At 41.1% G+C, this 17659-nt stretch overlaps 1 protein-coding gene across 2 annotated transcripts in view; it reads left to right on the top strand.

Moving 5' to 3' along the window:
• Positions 1–17659, top strand: part of agbl4 (AGBL carboxypeptidase 4) — a 372526-nt gene that overhangs the window by 126775 nt on the left and 228092 nt on the right. The gene's annotated exons all lie outside the window — the stretch shown is intronic.

Here is a 17659-nt window from a genome sequence, read left to right as displayed (position 1 = left end):
AAGTTATTAACCACTGACAAGGTCAGGTGGTTAGACCCACACACAGGCACACAGTCAAGCGCACAAGTAGGCCAAGTAAATCAGGGAATCAGCCGGTCTCTCTTGGACAGAATCTCTGTTTGGAGATTAGGTTCAGATGGCACTCAGATTTCATATTTCCACAAGCAGACTGAGATGAACTTTAACTTCCACTTGTTTACTTTCTGACGTCTGGCCTTGGTGTCATTGTCAAAGTTGTTCCCTGAAGTTGATTGTAACTATCATGACGTCTCGGATACACTTTTTCAGAGAGTAAGAGAATGCGAATAAGTTCAGCTGTCACATGTCAGGCCTACTACTAATTAATTCACAGGAGGAAAGCCACTCCTGTATGGGCATATGAAGGGATGAATAAAGAAACAGGGAACCAAATCCACACATTTGTACACAGTAGACAGGAGGCGTATGAAGATGAATGCATATATAGCACCGCTGCATGAAGATCTAAATAAATGTAACATGAGGAGGATTGTGCTGAGATATCAGTGTGGTGATTGCCCTTTTTATAAATGTGCCTTTTTTCCCAGATGACATGGCCAGAGGAGCTCAGACATTGATTAATGGCCGCTGAGCTTCCACACTGAGATCAGCTAACATACCAGTGTCTCTGGCTCCGGATGTATCTCCTGAATGATTTATGGAATTGATATTAATCTCTTTCCAGTAAATGCATTACTAAAGTTACAATGGGGGATGAATTGATGTTTGCTAGCTAATGTCAAATTAATGCTCTGTTGCTGTTTCATTTAAGGATTTTTTCCACCTTACTTGAAAGCGAGCCTTGATATTAGTTTAGGATAGTTCTTTCACAGTGTACTCATATCCCTGGATAACTTGTACCAGGCAGTTTAAAGGCAGAACATAATGTGCACAAGCCTCTGAATCCACTCCATTCACAAATTCTATCAACGTCATCATTTTACCATAGGATGAAGGACATTGTTATCCTTTAAAGCTAGGGTAGGTAACGTTTGGGACACCAGCAAGAGAAAGATAGATTTTAATAGTTATCCATCCTAAAAACCCAGCCGAGTGTTGCCAACTCTTTTCCAATGAAAGTAGCTGGCAGCACTAGCTCCAAAAGTCGCTGATCAAGCAAGAAAGTCACCAATTTGCAAACACTGAGCCCGTCCCTTCGGTCTTCCCGCCAAAGCCCCTCCCCCCAAAATTGTCACAATCAACATAAACAACGAACGTGGCTATTGTTAGTACTCACAGCTGTCAAACTAGCAGCTTGTGGAAGACTCGGTCAGAGTGTGCAAAGGTAAAGCCCGTACAATCATTTGGCCTGAATTACAGTTCTGCGAGAACCACAGATACTAGATTATTTTTCCTTTTTTTTTGGTCAAAGCATTTAATCAATTAATTGCTGTCGGGGTGTATAGACAATTTCAACAAATATAAATGATTTTAAAGTACATTACCCACTCTCGCGGTAAGGTAACTGCAAATTATTTGTTCAGGGTATGAATATGTTTAATTGACATTTAATGAAATAGAAAGCTGACATTCTTTCTAGAAAAGGTATTGCGATATTAACAACCCGCATACTTTATGTGTTGGGCTAGCCATGTAAAAAAAACTTAAATAAATCACAAATGTATCAGTGGAATGAGTAATGTTGGCATAATATTAACAGGAATTTTTACAAAAATAGCATCTGTGTTTTCATTCATTACTGATTTCCTTTAAATACAGTCGCTGAGTTTCATCGTGTAACTCAAACAAAGTTGACTTGGATTGATATCGATGATATGTTTCCCGTTATTTTTGAATGAGCTGAAACTTAAATGTTATGTACGGTAATAGTCCAATGTTGATAGAATACATTTATTTTAATCAGTGGAAGTGTTTTTATTAGAATATCTACTTAATCATATAATTTCTAACCTCTTTAAACAACATACAATGTCTTGGTTCATCTACCCAGGAGTATACCATTTTGTTTTTACAGTAGATTTAGTGCCCATATTCAAACTCAATAGGATTTTGTGCATACCTGAAGTATCAGTAAGGCTTATAGAAGAGCTGCTGTTGTCCATACATTCAGTCTGATATCTGTGATACCAATGACAGGAAGGAAATTGGAGACGAGTGTGTAAGCTCCTGCCTCATGTATTGCATGTATATTTCTTAGAGCTATTGAAATGGTCTATGTCTATTTTATTCTTTCAAACCAGATTGAATAGCGCATTTCAAGAGGACGATTTCATTTGAAATTAATGCAGACATACAGTATAACTCAGTGAGGTTTTGTGCCCCCCCACCCCCCCTTTTCTTCTTCCATTGGTCGACAGCTATCTGCATCATGTACATTTTCATAAAGCACAGATTTTATTTTGTTGCATTAGTATAGCGCAGAATAAAATCTATTTGTTTTGTTTTTAAATAGATGGTTACGTAAGCTGTTTGCCAAAGGTATAAAACCTCATTTACATTTAGATGAGGCTTAATTCACTTTGTTGTCAGTCCTATGCTGATCAGAGTCAGTGATGGCCTCCAGATTTACATACAGTAGGTGTCTCAGTTAACAGGTCTCCTGACACAGAGTTATTCTGAACCATTAAAAGCCCTTTTTCAACTTCTGCTTAATGATAACATGCAGTATGATGAGTATGACTATTTTCTGAAGTCATTGCAAGCCTTGCTCTTTGCTTTAGTTGACTGTGTAAAGAGCAATATGCAAATGCTCATTAACATATGCAAATAGGGCTTTACTTGTTGAGATCATCTTTTTATGCTACTTAGGACAATGCACAAATCATGGTAGGGAATTGAAGACTTTGTTAATCTGTAAACATTAAGTCGTGGCCCATTGCTGTGTGTTGTGTCAAGAGGCAGAGATTCACGAAAGTGATAAGAACAGCCTAATTGTTTTTTAGAGTGAAATCCAAATGACATTCTTATCTTGTCTTGTCACATTTGTTTCGTCACACACTCCCAACTGTTGACATTTTCAGCTAAATCCCAAATTTTTTTTTTTGCGGGTGGATCCTCACAATGTCGCTGACTAAAATACCATCTGTCTCTACTAAAGATGACACTGGCAGTGCGGGCATATTGTTTTACTGCACCTCTGGACTCTGCACCAGATGTAATTAAGCACTCATTGATTAGTCAGACCGCTGTCTGCTGACAATGACTTACATAGTCAAAGAAACTCCCCGGGGGTGAAAAGTGTTTAATGGGGTCCATTGATAAGCACAACTCATAGACTCATCTGGCTTCACAATCAATTCACTCAATACAATCCACCTTGTATGGCAGACTGCAGGACAGATATGCACATATCGCTTTTCCTGTCAGTGAGGATCCAAACAGTCGAGGCCTTTTGAGACTTGTGTGGTTTTGTTTCTCTGAGTTGCTCACCTGACTTGTATATGTTGTCTAGAATATCAGACATTAAATAAGCATGAAAGACAACTGATTGTACAGTATGACAATTTCACATTTTCTGAATGTCTTATGTCAACATAACAGGAACAAGGCAAGCTTCTCTCACTCTTCTTTTAATGTCTTCAGTAATTGAAATAGTTTAGGATTGTATTTGCCTTCTATATCGCCTATTTACTTATTCACTCAATATAATCTTCATAGTTCAAAATGCAATGATTACAGATTACTCTGTGTTGTTAGTTTTTGGTGGCTTAAGCAACACAATAACAGACACACTAAACTATTAAGTCAGAGGAGTGAACGCTCACTCCTGGCCTGATCATCGTCAGAGAAATGTCAGAAGTAGGTCAATGGCTGTGTTCGTGCTTTTGTGCCAACACTTCCTCTCAATCAAGGTTCCCCACCTCTGACATTACAGACCTTATAGAATCGCTCAAGCACTTCATGGACTTGCAGATTTTAAATCACCCCTCAGTAATGATAATTGATGAAGAAATAGTTCCTTTATCATCGAGATAAAAGAGAGAAATACGGCTGCCAGGAGATAAGTAATGAGGATAAATGTTGAAGACAATATTTCCACTGTTCACTGATGATGAAAGTTTCTTTGTTTTATCCCTTTTTGCTTTTTCCCCCCCTCCCTTTAATTTTCTCGTTCCTTTCTTCCAACACTGAACAGTGTATTTAATCTGTCCGGCCTTATCTTCTCCCAGAAATGGTCATGTTGCTGCTGCACAGTCCCTCTAAAGAATGACTGATTAGAGTTGTAGCTAAAGCAACATTTACAGAGCAAAGACAGAGGAGTAGAAACGCAGAGCAAGAGATAGATAGCTGGGAAGAGGAAAGGAAATAAGGGAGTACAGAAGAAAAGAATAATATGAATATATGGGGGGGGGGGGGGGGGGGGGGGGGGGGGGGGGGGGGGCTCTGGATGGGAGAGAACGCAGTCAAGCTTGTCAGAAGATATTTATATACTCCAGAGTGCCCCATGAATCAGGATAGTTGAGTTTCCATTGATTAAAGAAGAGGGAAACGTTTTTACAATCAAGCTAGATGCTCAGAATGAGTAGCTTTGGAGAGGCCGGAGCTTGCTGCAGTGCACAGCTCTCTGCCTTGCCTCCCGCTCTGACGAAACAACAAGAAGGAGAGGCAGGAAACATGGAAATACTGTAGAAATTACATTTTTTCTTTATTTAAAATGATCATAATTCGGATATGTCTTCCTTGTTACTCAGGATGTTACTCAGTACTGTGAATTGTGCACTCATATGGATTTCGATTTTGTACATGAACTGTTTATATATTTTTGTTTTGTTTTGCGTCGCTCACCAAACTTAGATTGCTCTAACACTTATGGGCTTTCCAAAAGAAGATCCATTCGTCTGAGTGGGAGGGAGCACTCCTGACGTCTGATGTATCGAGAGGCACTCCCAGTCTCTCTGTCTCTCTTACATGTCCTTGGCAGCGGAGAAGCTTCACTGCTCAAATCACTAAATGGCCTCTCCAGTTTCCCTTTTAGCAGTTTTCTCTCCTCTCTCTTTCTTTTAAGAGTAGGGTATGGAGATAAATTTGAGTTGTTCAGGGACTGTTGGCGAGACCGTTGCTTTTGATTTATGCTATTTATTGGCCATTTGTAGCCATAAGAGATTACTCTTTATTATTATTGTGTTATTTTATTATCACCATGTCCTATCTCTGGCTTTCTTCGGGCATATTTTGTCGGTTTTATGTCCTTTTTTTTGTGCCGTATCATGCCATGTGAGTTGGGATGTGTTATATTGGTTTGACCCTGAGGGAGCTTTCTAACAGGGGCATTGCTAAGCACAAAAACTTGCATTCATTGTCCATGAAGCTACTGTATATTTTTTCGACCGGTCTCGAAATCCCTTTTTGAAGTTCTCGGTCTCAGACTCAGGATTTTATTTCAAGACCACGACTGCGGGGTTGTTACTAAATTGAATGTGCATCGTTTGATTTATTTGTTACCATCATTACTGTGTTTGCTGATAGAAAACAAATGAACTTTGCTGCTCATAAAATTCCCCTCCGCAATGCCTTTTGATTATTTTATCAATACATCTTTCCTGGTACACTTATGAATACACACATATACAATATATATGGCAGTAAAAGAGGTGAATAAAGAGGAATCTTCCTGTGTATTCTGTGGGTGTTTTAATGGGAATGTGGATCTTTCCGATCAATTTCAGGAGTGCCTCAGCAGTTTGCATGTTCCACATTTTGCCTTAAGGGTGTCATGCGGTGTGGAACTCGCGCTGGTCCGGGTCTTTTTCTTGACTCGGTCTCAACCCCTCAATGTCTTGATCTTGTCTCTGTCTCGGTACACTCTGGTCTTCGTCATGAATTGGTTTGTGTGTAGCTGGCCTTGACTGCAACACTGATTGCTGACATTTTGCTAGCTCTGGCTAACATAATTATTTTCAGCCAGCACCTGCCTGACATGTGCAACTCTCAACAGAGATGAGGAAGAAGCGAGGTGGCTCACTCGTTAGCTACTCCTATCAGAGGTTTTGGATACAGCGTACGATGGAAGTAGCGTGTGAGCCATCTTGCTTCTTTCTCATCCCTAGTTGCACATGTGCAGTACTGATCAGGCAGGGCTTACGGATCAGGTTGCAAGTGACACATGTTGTTATTCCCGAGTAGCATAAATGAGCTGATTATTGATATGAATACGTGATATCGGATCCGTGCATAGACTCGCCAATACCTGATCCAGAATTTTAGGCTGTATAGGAGTCTTTTGCAGTCCATGGTATTGGAACAACTCTAGTAAACTGTGGCGAACAAGTTTGTCATTTTAACTTAAAAGGTCATTCCAGTGTTGTACTTCTGCTTATTTTTGTTTATAGCATACCTTCGTTTGTTATCTTGCTTATCTGAGCAGAACAAACACTCCAAAGGTGGTACATCTGAGAATTACAATAACTACACACAACAACTATCTTCCTCTATCACATGGCTTCAACGGGGCTTGACTGAGTGCGCTGCCATGGGAGGTGAGTAGTGATATCAGCCGGATTGCACGGGATGCGGAGCAAGTCAAGAAACGATAATCCTGTCTGAATGCGTTGCATATGGTCACGTCTAATCACTGAGTGAACACATTGGCTCAGTTGCGGTGGTCGGAGATGCCTCCTCTGCCAGGAAGTAGAACAAACAACCTCAGTGTTTTGTAAGTTAATTGTTGATGATTCTGATATGAGCTTTACATAGGAGACCCAGCCAGCACCTCATCTTCTCAAAATGTCACCAAATGCTAGCAGCAGCAGCAAGCATGTTTTGGACTTTCTGAGTAATGAAAGGATTTGATTATCAACTGTGTACACGGTGTGGCTGTGAGATTTGGAAAGGTTGAGGGGAGGAATATTCGGACACTGGATTTTATAAGAAAATAGCCTTTTTGCAACATACAAATTGGCGTTGTTGTTACTTCATACGTATTCAAGGATATGATTGACACAAACAGTTTAACTTTGTTGTTGTTTTTAAATTCTAGCTTTAGGCTATTTGGTGTTCTAAATGTACTTTGGAGCATCACTACTCACTGGCTCCGGGCCTGCCTCTAGCATCTTGATACAAGTGTGCTGTAAGTGAAAATTAAGGCAACCAGGTTTCGGCATTGCACAAGTGGCGCTCGTGCACGAGGCTCCAGTGATTCATCCAGTAATTCATTTCCAAGCAATTCCTGACACCGTAAACACAGTTTCAGAGCAGACGTCTCATTTTTCATCCCAGTCAAGACTGCGCGGTTTAGGAAAATGGCGAAGGATTTGTAATGCTTTACCAGTTTGTGTTTTTCAAGATGCCTGTGTTTATTCTGATGATTTATTTAGAAAACCTCTCAGTGAGATGAGCTTCATTGGTGTGCCAGGGTTTGTTTGATAACAGATTCATGTACAGAATATGCTTATACAGTGAAGGGTGAAATACTGATAGGAGCAGAATTTTGATAGAATACATTTTGGTGTGAATCCAGGCAGCTATCTTGTAGGTCTGCTGCTCAAAGTAAACAGCATTGAAATTCACTCCTCGGGGGCGAATGCTGTTATCAGGATTTTTTTCTGTGGACATTTCAAACAGTTCTTAATAGTGAACACGTTGGAATGTTCTGAAGTAGTATCTGTTTGTTTTGAGAGGTTCTCACATGTTTAGCCTTATTTTTGAATATACTGTTTACTGTATTTACAGTGTTTGTAGTGAAGAATCAAATATAAAGGAAATAATCTCTTCTTCAATCTTTAGTACAACTATTACAAATTACATGAAAAATGTTTCTGAAGATAAAAGCAGATAAAAAAAAACAAACATTTGGAGAAAACTACAACTTCAATTTCCACAGAGAATTATACTAAAAGTAAGATAATAAAAAAAAAAGATAAAACTTTGTTTATCTCGATGCAACAGTTGCGATATACGAAGTGGGAAAAGTGCAAATATAAAGAGTGCAGCAATGACACTACGTGCAAATAAGGGAACTGCATTCATAAACATTCATGAAACTGCATTCTTGGATATTTTTTGACCACTTTGGCAATTCAATCAGCTGTAAAAACACAATATTGACATATTATCACTTTTTAAAGTTGCTGTGGTAAATGTTTTTGCAAACAGTTGCTTATTTACACATCCTGACTTGTGGCTCTGGTCCCCGGATGAGTCCAATATCTTCTCTTTTAGCTCTATTTTGGTCTGAACTCCATTCATTATCGAGCTTTTCTTACTTGAGAAAAGCTGCAAATTGCAGACGTGTTTGGTTGGTAATGAAAGATTTTAGCATGTGTCACATTGAAGATGATGTCATGGCAGTTCATGCGGCGTCGCTACATTGCTACGTTGCTCGTGAAACATTGTAAGAGAAGGACCTGCTGTTTGTAAGTAAGTAGCACTGGGACATAAATGAGGACATAATATCGTTACAGACAACACACCCTCAAACATGTATTTTAGAGAAAAATATGACAATCAGTAAAATGACAAAATAAATATATTCCAAACACTCCTTTCTGTGATCCAGCATGTTTCTTTGTAACAATAAAACACTGTTTAATTAATTTGACTTTAACTACTCCACTTACTGAGATTGTCTCACTGCTTCAGTTCTTATACATTCCATCCTACTCCCATTATGATTTTAACCACAACGTAATGCAGAGATGTCAAGATACAAAGATGTTTGGAGTCCTTTCTTTCAGTTAAGTCATCCCAGTCATCATCTCTGCATCATGAATCTGGAAATCATCAGGAGTCTCGTGCTGAGATGGTAAATCTTCATCCCAAAAAGCTCCCTGCGCTCTTCATGGTAAATGGTAAAGGGACTGTACTTGTAGATGCTTTATTGGTCTTCCGACCAAAGCGCTTTAACATTACATGTCATCATTCACCCATTCACATCCATTCATACACTGATGGCGGGGGCTACCATGCAAGGTGCCACCTGCCCATCAGGACTAACTATCATTCATACAACATTCATACACCGTAGGCACAGCTACAGGAGACATTTGGGGTTCAAATTCTTGCCCAAGGACACATCAACAGGGACTAGCTGAGCCGGGGAACAAACCGCCGATCCTCTGATTGAAGGACGACCCTGCTCTACCACTGAGCCACAGTCGCCTCTGTTCATCAATGATGAATTATGTCGAAATTGATTTACCAAATTATGTCTCTTAATCTCCCATATCCGATGGTATAAAAAGGGATTAGCTTGTCATAGGATGGATTACTTTTATGTTATATTCTAGAATTTTTTTTTTTTATGTTTGACTTTTTATATATATATTTTTTTCTTAATTTCTCTTAATTGTACGATGGTTTGGGTGCTGTGCCTGGAAAAATGCTTGCTGAAAGACTCCTTGATCTTCTGCCAAGGCTTTTGAATGGCATTCAGTAATGCCTTTTCCTGCTTTTGCTTTTTTTTTTCCTTTCTGAAAAGCTGGCATTGCATTGACAGTAGCAGCACTTAATGTAATTCCCTAGATTGAAAAGCTGTTCCACAATGAGAGATTTTCTCTGCGTTGCTCCTCACTGTTGAAAAACCCAGCCTTGGATATACAGACAACCTCTCTCCTGATTTGCTCAACTCCTGGAGTCACTCTTGCCACTTCACCTTTTAGCCTGTTAAATATGGACCAATCTGATTAGCACACACAATACCGGACCGGCCAATCAAATAAATACAGAAAAAGCACCAGTGGTTAAGTAGATTACGAGAGGGATTCTTGACATTAGAGATGGAAATCAAGTGTTTTAAGTACGCACAGCGGTCCCGCCTTAGAACAAATACAGCCGACTTTATTGCTGGGCGGGATTAACTGGGCTGTACCTCATTTGAGGAACTGCTGTCCACTTTGAGGTGATTTGTTTGCTCTTGAATGGCAGGAAGTAGGCACTGGAAAGAAAAACTTGCTTTTTGTCTGGCTCTCTTACATTTACGATGACTGGTGTTTTTTTTGTTCTTCCTTGATTTTTTTTTCTTCTTGCTGACCTATTGGTTATTGGCCGGTGATTTCTTGCCTCCCTTGTTTCTCTTCTTTTCCCGCATCGACTCGCTGTGTTCTTGAACTCATTACAGAGCAATCAGCCCCAGGCGTTGAAGTGTGCACCCAGAGGGAGCAATAACTGTAAATAAACACTACTGCAGGCTCTCCGATAACATGTTACCAAGATGATAACAGCCCTTCTTAGCAGGCCTGTTGACCTTCTCCTTGCCTTAGGCTTGCCAAGGACTCCTCAGCTCCCCGCGCTTTTATCTCCTAACTCTCCTCCACCACTGGAGCCGCTGTAAAGATTACTACTGAGGAAGAGGGGAGAGGGACGGAGGGAGTTACATCAAGAGAATATAGAGAAGAGGAGAAGAGGAAAGCGATGAGGGAGAGTGCTTGGAGAAGAAGACACAAAACAAGATAGAACAACAAAGAGTCGACCTGGGCAGTTGTCCCACCGCCACCTCCTCTGTCCGTCCCCAGTCTTTGTAGGGCTCAACATAATTAACTTGTTAAAAGATAGCATGAAATTGGAACAGATTTGTGGCCACCAACACACAGGACGCACCAAAAGCAAAAGATAAAGAGAGAGAGAGGGAGTGTGACGGACAGATGAGTAGACAGAAAGAAAGTGACAGAGAGAGGATGAGAACTGAGGGATGGTCGTACCCAAATTCTGATAAAAACATCATCCAACCAGCCTAACAAACCGGTTGAGGCTTGAGGAACAGATGAAAGTAAAGATTGCAATTCCTCATGGTTCACTCCCCAATACTAATGCAGAGTGTCTGACAGTAGCATGTCCAGAGCTGTGGGGCTAAAGCACTGTCTGGATGAGATTGATAATACAATTAAGCCAGTCCCAGTATGAATGCATCACGATGACCCATTACTACACCAACCGCTTCAGATGGAGCATACCAGTCTAGCTCTAGGGCCTTTTGGACGAAAAAAAAAAATACAATTATAAAAGGCTAGCTAGAAAATGTGTTCTCTTTAGAATGTGCAGGCAGGCCTGTACATCATCAGATATGTGTGGGCTGCCTGCATATCTCACTGCTGTCCCCGGGCCCAGTTTTCTTCATATTGAAACGAGGAGCTCACTGGAGCATAGTCGCACTCATAACAATATGATTTTTTTTCCCTCCCTTATTGTCCCCTCTTATTGTTTGCTCTTATCCTGGTTTTGTTGTATAGTAAGATTATTTTCACAATTTTCAACATTATGTTTACAAATACACAATCACTTATTGTGTATGTGTGTGTGTGTGTGTGTGTGTGTGTGTGTGTGTGTGGCTATATAACACATCAGACAAGATTGTTTTAGGAATCCAATTTAAATGAAATTGTGTCTTTACATTGAGACAATATTGGGGAGAATATCCAATCAAGGCCGTGGTTTTTAAACACATCGATGCAGATATTTAAAGGATTCAGAAGTTGGTAAAAATAGTAATGTTGTGGTTTGTCGCAGAGGTGTTTCTTTTAGAGCCTTCTTGTCTCTAATTGCTGGTGGGCGTATAATTGATGGCACTATTCACACTTAATTAAATGATCATGCTTTGGGTGATAAACTCAGTTTGTGGTTCTTCTTCTCTTTGTTAGCATTGATCATAAAAAACCCCCAAACCAGTTATTGAACTGTAGACATCACCTATCTGTTTCATGTTGAACTTAGGTTAACATTAGCTTAGCTCCGTTTGGGACAGTATCTTTCCCTTCATGGCCTAATAGAGCTTAACTCTGCCAAAGGATCTCCACATCCCAGACGTCCGCCCGACTCGATTTGACTCAGGCTGCTGAAGCTTCAGATCAGATTTAGTTGAACTTTCAAACGTTCCTCATTTTACAACGTAATAAAACTACAGTAAAATGATTTCTCTTCCCGCCAAGTATTGGGCAGGAGAAATGACTAAAAGGACCCATCGCTTTTTTTAAGTTACATAATGTGAGCATCGTTGTGAAGGGGTCTTATCATCACATCGAGTTTGCCAAAAAACCCAGAAGAGACTCCAGGAAGTGACTGCCAAGAAATAGCCTGGCACATAAATCCTCATAAAGCCACAACTTGTCGCTTTTACACTTAAAACACATGAGTTATAATTTGTTAATCAGTAAGCGGATTTAGTCGGATATCGTTCACTTTCGACGGAGCCAGGCTAGCTGTTTCTACTTGTTTCCAGTCTTTATGCTATGCTAAGCTACCAGGCTGCTGGCTGTGTGTCGTACAGACATGAGAGTGGTACAAATCTTCTCATCTAACTCTCTGTAATGAGCACATTTTTCAAAAAGTTGAACTTTTCCGTTAAGGTTGACTTGAAAAAAATCCGATCCCGGCCTTTAAAACAGTTTTAAAACATAGACTGCAGTTTAGTATACCTGTTAGGTAGTTAGATTGTGGAAACTTGGAGGTGACCTCTTTAATCTTGCCTGCAGATGAAGTGATAAGGCATCAGGGGAGAAGGCAGGCTTTAAGAAGTCATGAGGCAGGAGATTGATGTTGCCTCTGTGACAACTTGCCTTTAGACGAGGGGGAGAAAGAGACGGTGAGAGAGAGAGAGAGGCGGAGAAAAACCAGACGTTTAGCTGCAGGTCTAAACTGAGACCCCTTCACTATGGCTGCCGCTGCTGCTGGCTGGAATCAATTCTATCTTTATCAGTCCCCCTCTTCTGTGTCCAGGAATCCTCCTCTGACCGCAGAGCAGCCGGGGGGGAAAACTGATGTGTTTTCCAATAATGAAATGGAACACAGCAAAAAATACGTTTAAAAAGGTGCCTGGCTCGTCTCCCTCAGCAGTACAGCACTCGTTTAATCTCTTGTCTGCTGTTTAAACAAAGTTGTGGCTATGCTTATGTCAGTCAAAATAAATTGAACGTGGGAGTGTATGTGTAGATTGTCAGCAGTAGGCGTTGTTCATTTTGTTAAAGCAAAACTAATTGCTGTAAAGAAACATGAATTTGTATACCAAAGATATTTCATGTATTTTTCCCACAAAACCTGTGTGTGAAAATATGTAAGATCTAGGGCACGACAGCCAACACGTCTGCTAAGTAGGAAGCACTGTAACCACAGAGTCTATTTCATTTTGAAACAACTCCCTATTACCATTCTAATGGCTGGTTGTGTGAGTGAGTTCCACCTCAGGCCTGAGGCAGGCGGGCCTGCTGCTGCTGTACGATGATCCATCTGCATGGCAGAAACCATCCATCCAGTATATAGCTACAGGCTGAAGGCCGGCCCATTGTGTGGGCTGAGCACTGTGACTGCTCCCTCTTGTACCTCCATAATGGGATTACATTAGCCAGGTTCTTCTGCTCCCTCTCCAGCTCTCTGTCTCACACACACACACACACACACACACACACACACACACACACACACACACACACACACACACACACACACACACACACACACACACTGAGGCTGTGAGCCCATGTGTAGATGACTGACTGTCCACTTGGCCACCTCGTGTTCGCACCCTGGTTACTTGCCTATGGCCCTGTGTAATGATGCAGGTTTTCATACCCATTTTACAAACACGTTTGTTTCCAGCACAAACATACAGCGTTATGTGATTTCCACTTTTCTTGAAAGAAATACTCTGAAATTTGCTATTTTTACTTAATTTGCTTTCATGGGTGTGTGTGTGTGTGAGAGAGAGAAAGGGAGAGAGAGAGAGAGAGAGAGAGAGAGAGAGAGAGAGAGAGAGAGAGAGAGAGAGAGAGAGAGGAGCAATCGGAGAAAGACAGACTGAGATAGAGAGAGACGGTGGGTTTTGTTCAGGGTTTTCCTCAAGGAGAGGCTGTCATGTGTAAAATCTTGTTCAGAACCAGCAATTGTGTTTTGTTGGGCTGCACCAGCAGGGCTAAGCTGTTCGTTGAAAACCAATTTGTTAATGTCTAACCGCTGCACTAGTTTTCCCTCAAGGACAAAGATTGATATTCAACATAACCTGCCAAGACACCACTGAAGAAGAATATGGAGAGTGATGATACTCAAGAGGAATTATGCAAGAGATCTCAAGGACTAGAAATGGTGTATTTTCTCACACTCTTTCTCGTCCTCTCGCAGTCTGTCGTTCATTAGCTTCACTTACACTTATACAGTCTGTCTGTTCTATAAAGAACCAAAAATAATTCTTGACAAATCGGGTATACTGTGCATGGCTTCTCAACATCACACAGACTCAACATAACTTATCTTTGCTTTATCTAGCTCAGAGGGCATTTCACAGAAATCAGTTGGCCGTTTACGCTAGTTAAATACTAAATAATGTGGGATTGATTAAAAGGGTCAAGCTACAGGCCCACCAAAGCGTTAGAATCTGGAGTTAGCCACCATAAAATTAAAACGGGGATCAATGGCGTGTCATATGCCCGCTGCTCCGCGGGCTGAACATGTAATTCTAACGTTGAAGCCGCAGCCATCTCTCACGTCAGGCCTTCCAGCATCAGGCTCAATAACCCAGCCGCCCATGGCTGCTGTCTATTGCTGCCCGTAGTACAGTATTCACCAGCACACTGATACTGAGTTTGGTCTCTATCTTCTGGCTCTTCTGCAGAAAACCGGCCAGTAACAGTGGTACCAGGATTGTATACGTGTTAGTTTATTTGGGGTTTTCATAGAGATTCATAGCTTGTATATAGGGATTTGGAGTACTGTAGGAATTTTTAATACAAAATAAGTTGCAGACCTTAAAGGGGACAAATTGTGTACCAATAAAAAACTTGCTATAAATCATGGGTGTGAGAAGGTTTGTGCTAAGCTTTGCTCACCTACATACAGATTCTCCATGGAGCTGTTTTGATTTTTTTTTCCCCCTCTTAGTTTGGGATTATTGCGAATTCAAATATATAGCTTCACTTTGCGTGCGCGCGCACACACACACACACACACACACACACACACACACACACACACACACACACACACACACACACACACACACACACACACACACACACATGGTGGTTGTGCACATCAGTATTTCATTCAGGATTCAGTGAGTGCCACCACAGGCAGCCTGAAGGCGGAGGAGCGTCTAGGAGTCTTTTGTCATGCTTGCCCCGAAGAGTTCTGCTGTGGATGAATTCCTGTGAGGTGACGAAGACAAACACAGTATATTGGCCCCATTTACGCCCAATTCATTCTTAATTGTGTGAATAAAACTTGATTGTGCTGTGCATCCAGCTCGCAGCGTATTTTTTCTGCATCTTTTATAATTACTGTGATGTTCTGTAAAATCTTTCCATCATCATCATTCGCAATGATAGCGAAACCCCTGATTTGTGAGAACGCATTGAAAACAAAGTAAATTACCGTCACGGTGTTTGTTTCTGTGTCGCCTCTGACAGCATTTGTAACAACCTGTCCAATCTTCTTCTGGCTTAACGACATACAGTAGTTTCACTCACTGCAATGCAACCGAACCAATCACGGAGAAGCATTGATTGCCATCATTTTCAGGTTATTTCCAGTTGACTGTGTTGTGAAATTCTATAATGATGTGAGGATGGTTTTCACAGTGGAGGCTCACAAATCAATTTATTGATTTCTGATAATGGTTTAAGCGCATTTACACTTTAAATCTACAAAGGCACATGCCCCTATACAAATAATGAAAGTTCCCTCAGAGAGTGGTTGTGTTTTTATCATTGAATAAGACTCTGATAGGAGGGGTGACCTTTGGCGCCATTATCAACTCGGTGTAATAGGCTGTATTCGGCAGCGTTGGCCCTGAATAGCTGTGATGTGGGTATGAGAGATGATCGATTTGATCCACATCTTTGTGGAACAGGTGCTGCTCTGCTGTCTATCTCCTCTCTTTGTCCGTGCTTGCTAGCTGCAGCTGTGTCTGGTTCAACCCTCCGCCTTCTCTTGGCTTTATCTGCATTCAATGGCTCAAGATTGCATTGCAAAACCAGCCAAAAACGCTAGTCCCCGCCTGCCTAGCCAATCACCGTGCAAAACGAACTATAGGGCTGGACAGCCGGCGCCTCAGTCATCAAATCAATCATGTCTCTCTTAGTGATGATATCACACAAAAGTTATCATGTCAAGATGCGGCGGTTCACTGTTGTCACTGTGATCATGAATACTACAGAACAAATATATCTGGAAGCAAAAAATAATGGGGTTTAACATACTTTAAAATTCACCATGTGATTTTTATTACTCTTGTAAGTTTAGAATTAAATAGAAATAAGAGAGTCTATATTTCCCATGCTTAAATACTACATGCGCTAAGTCATAAATACACGTTATAGTTTAAGAAATGCATTTTTGAAAAACGTTTTTCACACATTTGTTGTTTTGAACAAAGTCGCCTCTCTGCGTCGTCACACACACCTAAACCCCGCCCCCAGGTGCCATTAGCTCCTCACAGGATACTGATTGGTCAAACGCATCACTTGAAGCCTGACAACATGGATATTCTATGATCCACAATTCTCGCGGGATCTTGTGATATCGCGAGAATCCGTCCGCTGCGAAATGGGAATTGAAATGTGCCTGCCCACATGTAAGAGATAGCTAGATAAACGAATAGGTCATGCAGTTGATTTCACACTTTTATTGTAGAATTATGTATTTTCATACATGCAGGAACAAGCGCGCATATACAGACAGAAAGGTGGCCGTGCTTCAGTCTTCTGCACATGTCATTTCTGCACAATAAAGGTCATTTATCAACATCTGGACTTCTTGCCTCTCTCTCTCTGTCTTTTATTGTCTGACTATCTTTGTGCTGCAAATGCTTCCTGAGTGTAGAGTTCTTGAATAAAGTCTATGAATGAATAGATGAGGTACAACGATATTTCAGCATAGCTCAGCCACTCCCTTTACACTTAAAGCGGCCTGCAGAGAGATTTTTTTCCAGGCTCCAGTGTGCTGGAATGAGACGCCACTCACCATTAGTGCTAGCTGCGGAAGCTGTTGGTGGATGGGCCTCACATGTAAATACGGATCAGTCATCAGCTTATTGTTCCACAATATCCTCTTGCAATTTCTTTCTCGCTGCTTGTGTGTTACTGCTGCATGCTGTGTTAAATATACAAATTTTAACAAGAAATACTGATCCTGTTTGAATATCAGAGCGCCTTGTTTTCTGCGGCCCTATATAAACTGATGATAACACTTCTGTAGAGCAGAGCTGTGTGTGTGTGTGTGTGTGTGTGTGTGTGTGTGTGTGTGTGTGTGTGTGTGTGTTGCAAGCTGAGTAGTGGATTAGGTCTGTCCAATGGCAGAAGGAGAGGGATCTACTTTGACAGTGTGGTAGTTAGCCCATCTGTCTATAATCAGCTGTGTCTGTGTGTGCTGCTGCTGCTGCTGTGGTACTTGCCACCAGGTGGTAAACAGCGCCCTGATGTAGAGTTGAGCCCTGTGGTCTGCCCATGTTTGCCAGCAAACTTAACTCTTTAACAGCTGCCTGGAATTGACTGGTCTCATGTATTGGGTTCAGTACAGAATTCTGTGAAAATAAGATGTCAATTTGTCATTTTTTCCCCGTGCATCTCCGACATGAAGGCTAACACTCTCTCTTCTCACTTCCCCCCCCGGCTTTTTTCTTTGACAATCATTAATTCACTCGCGATGCACCACACGGGTCTCCCCACATATGAATCAGAAGATACAGACAAGGCCTATATTTAGAAAGCTTGTCATGTAATCATCTACTAGCCAGTCATCTTATAGACAGCTATGAGACTTGGAA

The sequence above is a fragment of the Cebidichthys violaceus genome, unplaced genomic scaffold (genome assembly GCF_023349555.1).
Source record: "Cebidichthys violaceus isolate CVI_PGR_0920_01 unplaced genomic scaffold, fCebVio1.0.p SCAF_13, whole genome shotgun sequence".
Classification (NCBI taxonomy): Eukaryota; Metazoa; Chordata; class Actinopteri; order Perciformes; family Stichaeidae; genus Cebidichthys; species Cebidichthys violaceus.
This window is presented reverse-complemented; position numbering and strand designations above follow the sequence as displayed.